Raw genomic sequence first — 6,961 nt, 5'->3', positions numbered from 1 at the left:
GGTGGTCAACTTCAGAAAACATGAGTATGCCCATGCATGCTCATGTCCACACACAGATAGCACATGGGGGTATACAGGTGTCATTTGACAGAAAATAAATCAGTCTCATGAAATGAAGTTTTCTTTGAAGACAATGTCTGTCCAATTGGTTGAGGTTCAAAAGGTATGGAAAGTTTGAGTTAAATGAATTCAAGTCATTTCCTTTAACGCAGGACTTTTCAGAGCCTTCAACACGTTAAAGCACAATGAGATGACAGAGAAACATAGAATATGGGTTTCCCAAACTAATTTGTCAAATGTTCATTTTGTTTTTTACAGTCCCTTTGTCAGGAAAGGGTTATAGACATTGTAGAAAATTTTGCTGCAGGGAGGAGGAGAAATTGAGCTAATAGACAGGAATTCTTCAATACTTGATTAAGACAGACATCATCCTCCAGGCAGTGAAAAGCTACCAAGGGTCTTTGCATGCAGAGCTGATTTCTACTATTACATTAATAATAGTTCCAGTCTCCAAGGTTGAGACAGCAAGAGTAGCATATTCTCAAACACCGTGGGGCCAAACTTGTCAAAACAAATACTATATGCTTCCTTCTTGGTTTACATTGTAAGCAAGCATGTGCTTTGTGGTGCTGATTTACTGGAATGAGTCCAAACACTGTGGTTGGAAATAACCCACGCTTTACAGGTTTTATGGAGTACTGGGTTGATATTTTAATCTTGCTGAGTATTAAAGATAGCAGAGAAAAGAAGCTGCTGTAGCTCACTAAGCAAAGCCTCTCAAAGGTTTCTGAGCACATGTGACATCTCACAAGAAGAAGAAAGCAGGAATCGTGAGCCCACATGAAAACTCAGGCCGCCTTAGCGAGCACTCAGACATTTGTTGCTCTTACTTGCAGGTCTGAATTCTGAAGATTCCAGACTTCTCCCCAGAAGAGAATTTTCTAAATGTTGCTCATTTTCATGGCAATTTCTTAAGGGATCCATGAGTCTAGAAGTATAACACAGGTATTCATTCTAATGATGTTATCAGATATTGAACCATAGTAAAACATGCTGATGTTTAGTGAATAATAAAAGCTAATGTTTCACATGCTGGAACTGTTGTAAGCACTTTAGACTGATTTACACACTTAATTCTTATAACCTCAGAACAAATACTGTCGTTGTCCTAGCTTTACTAATTAGAAAACTGCATCAGAGAGAGGTTAAGTAATTTGCCAAGAGCATCCAACCAGATTAGTTACTTGGAGTTAGGCTCAGTTGCGTTTGGATTGGGTTAGTGAGTGTTGATGGAGAAGGCAATGGCACCCCACTCCAGTACTCTTGCCTGGAAAATCCCATGGATGGGGGAGCCTGGTGGGCTGCAGTCCATGGGGTCGCTAAGAGTCAAACACGACTGAACGACTTCACCTTGACTTTTCACTTTCATGCATTGGAGAAGGAGATGGCAACCCACTCCAGTGTTCTTGCCTGGAGAATCCCAGGGACGGGGAAGCCTGGTGAGCTGCCATCTATTGGGTCGCACAGAGTCAGACACGACTGAAGCGACTTAGCAGCAGCAGCAACAGTGAGTGTTGAACTCAGTATGATCAGGTTGAAAGTGAAAGTGAAGTCCCTCAGTCCTGTCCGACTCTTTGTGACCCCATGGACTGTTGCCTACCAGGCTCCCCCATCCATGGGATTTTCCCAGCAAGAGTGCTGGATTGGACTGCCACTTGCTTCTCCAGGGGATCTTCCCCACCCAGGAATTGAACCTGGGTCTCCCGCATTATGGGCAGACGCTTTACCGTCTGAGCCAGCAGGGAAGCCCTTGAGCAGGGTGCTTGCTCTGAACTACTCCTCTGTTCTGCCACATTCTGGTTAAGAGTGTGGTTTAAAAGATCTCTCTGTCCTTTCTGGTTCAGTAATGTACTGATAATAATAACTAACAGATTTCACTACACACTGAACACTGTATTATATGTGAAGCCCTTTAGTTGTGTTCCATTCTTTGCAACCCTATGGACTATAGCCCGCCAGGCTCCTCTGTCCATGAGATTCTCCAGGCAAGAATACTGAAGGGGGTTGCCATTTCCTCCTCCAGGGCATCTTCCTGACCGAGAGATCAAACCCTCATCTCCTGGGTCTCCTGCATTGGCGGGTTGGTTCTTTACCACTGGGAATCTTTGCCACCTGGGAGTCTTATTCAATTCTTGCAACTGTTCTGTCAGACAGACAAACCTGTGAACCCACTAGATATGTGAGAAAACTGAGGCACAGGCGGAGAGTCCTGTGTTCAAGGTCACACTGCTTACGAGAGGTCACTATGCAGTGGGAGCCCAGGTCTGACTCCAGGCGCAGTTGCAACTGCCTTTTATTTAACCACATCCTTTGGAAGTTTTCTATGCTGAGGAAATTATAGAGGAAAAAAGTCACACATCAGATTTTGTATTTGGTGCATTTTCTTTCCCCAGTTACCAAACGATTTGGAAAATATTTATGACTCCCAGATTCCAGTGTTTTGTGAACTGTGCTTATCTGACATAGACTGGTATATCTATTATGCATCCACAAAGCTCATTACGACCTTTTAAAATTGCTCTTTTTCATTGTCTTCTTTAAAAATTTTTCTAAGTAATCAAAAATCGTACATGAGTTTTTCCTGAAAGTCAGAATAATGAAGCTCAACTGCCCTACTTAAAGCACTTTTTTCCTATATTGATCAATGCAGTTGGAAGAGAATGGATGTACAAGAATTGCAGCTTATATATAGTAAAATATTCATTGACTACTTTAAAAACTGAGAGTTGGAAACACTACAATCGAAATGAAAGTTTCTTACACCCAAATGATTTCTTATCTTGTCATCTTTCTTTGAAGTCAATCGAATATTTCTTTATGAACTATTTCCTATAAAAATTAATTGCTTATTGCTCTGTGTAATTTCTTTTGAATTAAAAATTTAAACAATCTATAATGAGTTCTCTGATGTTCTTTCGGTCCTTGACAACATTTTCTCCAAATCGCTGGAGATATTGGTATGTTGTTCTCAGATTCAGATTTTTCCTGCCTATAAGATACAGATGTAAGTCATTATTTCCCAATGAAACATTATCTTGAGTGAAATATTAATACAATTTTCCCTCCACAGACTTTTTACTTGTAAGTATATCTGGAAAGTTTTTGAATACCAGTAAAGACCTTTCCCTACAGCAGACTTATCAGTCCTTTGTTAGTGATCCTTGTGGTTCTATAAATGGGGCTATAATGAGCTGCACTTTGAAACTTGTTGCTGAAGTGTTTTTGGTACAAAATATCTGTTAATTTTCTTATATAAAACAAGTATGAAATATTTGTGCTTTAGAGCAACATTTGGAAACCTCTATGCAATTATCGACTGATGACTATACGTAATTAATTATAGATGTTTGAGGGTAATGGAGATAAATACCACGTGTGTTCAGGTCTGACTAGTTCTATACAATGTCATTTCAGGAAAGAAAATTATATTCACTGTATATAACTGACAACAGTTGTAATCTGTTGTCTGTGTGTTGCATGCGAAGTCCCTTCAGTCATGCACAACTCTTTGCAGCTCTACAGACTGTAGCCCAACAGGTTCCTCTGTCCATGAGATTCTCCAGATAAGAGTACTAGAGTGGGTTGCTATGCCCTCCTCCAGGGGATCTTCCTGACCCAAGGACTGAACTCACATCTCATGTCTCCTGCATTGGCAGGTGGGTTCTTTACCACTAGCATCCCCTGGGAAGCCCAATCTCTTGCCCTCACAGAGGTATACTCAGTGATACACTCTATGGGGTCACAAAGAGTTGGACACAACTTAGCGACTGAACAACAACCACAAACTTTCAAATGATAGTGTCCATTTGGTCTTAAGAGTTTTCAGACATAAGATTTCCATGCATAAAATAAAATTCTGAGCATTTTAACCAGAAAGGATTTAAGGTAGTGGATTGGGTACTTTTAAGACCAGAGAACAAGCTTTCAGTTTTGGCCTTAGGAGTGATTCCAAGCGGCTTGCATGCTTGATATGCCTGGGGAGCTATGACTCTCTGAGGAATCCCAGGGAGGTGGGAGTTCTGGATATTGCCACTGGAAAGTTGGGTGTATTCAGGAGCACACAGCGTTGTTCTGTGACCTAAGAATCACAAAGATGCCTTATCGCTTTTGTATCCACCCTGCTGCACCTGCCGTTGGATGATGAGCAGGGAAGCGCACTGTGGCGACAGGAGAAGCAGCGACACTTCCCATAACCTTATGTTGCAGAAAGACCCAATAGGCATCAGGAATTGGCCTCCACCTGATAGACATCTTCAAAATTTGTTTAAAAGTGCACTTTACTGGTGGGACCTAATTCCTATTTGGAGAGATAAGAAATGAAGTTTTGGACTTTGCAACCTCTGTAGTTTAGGAAGACACACTGGGAAGAGTTGGTAATGAATATGGAGGACTGATCTATCATATTTAACACATTTTGAAAAATAGCAGGTTAGATTCAGAAGACTGAGTGGTTCTTATCCACTCTAGGGCTGAGTAGGCCTCAGATATTCTATGAAGGTATGCTGCTAAGTTGAAAAGTAACACTGAAACTGAGACATGGGAAGGGGACATTTAAAGGAAATAATGTGTTGGACCAGGTTGATATCTTTCATGGCTGAAATGAATGTTAATGAGAGTGCAAGGTGAAGAATACACGCCAGGTTGGCTCATGACATGCAGATCAAAGGCAGCTTGGGATAGGGCATTCAGAGAGAGAGAGATGAAGCTAAGTGATCCTGGGTTCATATAAACTTTGCTTAATTTGGTGAGGCCTGGATCACATCAACTTTCTGGATTCTCGAGTACACCTTGAGAAGATAATTTCAGAGATGTAGATTACATGTAATGTGGATTACATTTCAAAATATATGATGGCTTTTATCCTGTAAAAGGGCTTGCTTGGCGGCTCAGTTGGTAAAGAATCTGCCTGCAATGTGGGAGACCTGGGTTTGATCCCTAGGTTGGCGAGATCCTCTGGAGAAGGGAACGGCTACCCATTCCAGTATTCTGGCCTGGAGAATTCTATAAATAGTCCATGGGGCCACAAAGAGTTGGACACGACTGAGTGACTATCACTCACTAAGATTCTGTAACAAGATGGGAAATTGTCAATGGTTTTGAGAGTAGAAGTTTACCATGATTATACTATTTTTTTATAAAAACGATTATGTAAAGCAGGATAAATTTAAATGGGAAAAAACTGGATTATAGTTTGCATCTGCCTGCAGTACAGGAGACCTGGGTTTTATATCTGGGTTGGGAAGATCTCCTGGAGAAGGGAATGGCAACCCAGTCCAATATTTTTGCCTGAAGAATCCCCACGGACAGAGGATCCTGGTGGGCTACAGTCCATGGGATCACAAGGACATGACTGAGCGATTCAGTTCAGTTCAGTTGCTGAGGCGTGTCTGACTCTTTGCAACCCCGTGGACTGAGAGATTAACACAAGACTAAGAAGTCTAGAAATTAGATGTTCAGCATTTAAAAATGGTTTTTAAGAGAAAAAGAACTGGCTCAAAGACATTGAAATGAAAATAGACTTAATGACTTTGAGGTTCTTAAGGGCCTTCAAACTTGGGTGACTAGGAGAATGATAATGCTATCCATTGAAAAGGAATCACGGCCTGTGGGGTTGTTATAATAAAAGAAATGCTTTAGAATTGAGATTGCATGTTGTAAATGTCTCTCTGTTGTAAATTTCCATTGTTCTAGGATCTCTGTAAATTTACAAGGTTGTATTTAAGATCATTGTGAATAAAATAATGTCGTGTTTGTTGTTGCTTGCTACTCTGGTGGTAACCACCCATGTTGGGTAACAAATTACCCTAAAATTCAAAATTTGGGGGCTTAAAGCAATAACCACTTATTACTTCTTATGAATTTTCAGGACAACTGAGTAGTTCTCAGTTTGGCTCATTTATGAGTCCAAGGTCAGCTGGGCAACTGGGGCTGGCTAGTCTACACTGATCTCAACAGGAACGGCTCCGTCCTTTCCACTTGTCATTTGCATCATTTCACTAGGGTAGTGAGCGTGTTCTCATGACAGCTGTGGGAGACCAAGAGAAGGAAACATTGAAATTGTGTGGGGAGACATGACTGGAGAATGTTGCGCAGGGAGATATTGTTGGGGTGAACGTGTTTAATATTAAAGTTTTCAGAATCCCCTTCGTGGCGTCACTAAAGAAGATGGGGCATCTGATGGGTGTCATCATTTTAACATAGCAAGTACCCTGGGACTGGCCTGTTGATCTTTCTGGTCTGTGTTCACAACCTTATCCTTGAAATGTGTCCTACTCTTCTGAAGGTTGTTTCACTGATACCCAAAAGCCAATACCATAGACAAACTGAAACAATGAAAATACTGTTGGAAGTTTCCTCTGCTCATTTCCACTTCCTCAAGTCATTTAGATGGTCTTCTGAACATAAGAGAGCTTATAGTCCTGTTCAAAATGATCTGTACATTTGTATATAAGATTTATTTTAGGTTTTTCAAATGGTCAAACTATTTTTGTTTCCTGAGGATTTTTCTTCTTCTGATGTTAAGTAGCTATGTTAGAAGATGTATTATTTTAAGACTGATGGCTTATTCTCATGTTTATTTTAATCCTTAATTTTTAGAGCTCTATTTCATTTTTGATACAGACCATTGCTCTATGAAGCATTTTCCACAGCTTCGTTCAGTTGTGGGATACCATATGGACAAAATACAAAACTTTATTCTGTACCTTTTGACTTTCACTCAAATATTAGTCACAAATGAGCAAATACCCAATCTTCTATCAGGCCTTCTTCTTCTACAGATTGCAAGTCCACCAAGGGTTGAGAGGCAGGCTGATAACCCTAGAGCCTTCCAGAAGATGGGTAACATTAATTTATTTCCTACTTATTCTCTTTCAGATGTTGAGAACTTGAATTGCTTTAA

At 40.6% G+C, this 6,961-nt stretch overlaps 1 non-coding gene across 1 annotated transcript; it reads right to left on the bottom strand.

The window, feature by feature from the left end:
* Nucleotides 1-1,733: 1,733 nt before the first annotated feature.
* TRNAY-AUA (transfer RNA tyrosine (anticodon AUA)) lies at nt 1,734-1,805 on the bottom strand. Its single transcript has one exon. It is a non-coding gene; the product is annotated as a tRNA-Tyr (tRNA).
* Nucleotides 1,806-6,961: the final 5,156 nt, after the last annotated feature.

The sequence above is a fragment of the Budorcas taxicolor genome, chromosome 21, assembly GCF_023091745.1.
Source record: "Budorcas taxicolor isolate Tak-1 chromosome 21, Takin1.1, whole genome shotgun sequence".
Lineage (NCBI taxonomy): Eukaryota > Metazoa > Chordata > Mammalia > Artiodactyla > Bovidae > Budorcas > Budorcas taxicolor.
The sequence above is the reverse complement of the archived record's forward strand: the minus strand, read 5'-3'. Positions and strand labels throughout refer to the sequence as shown.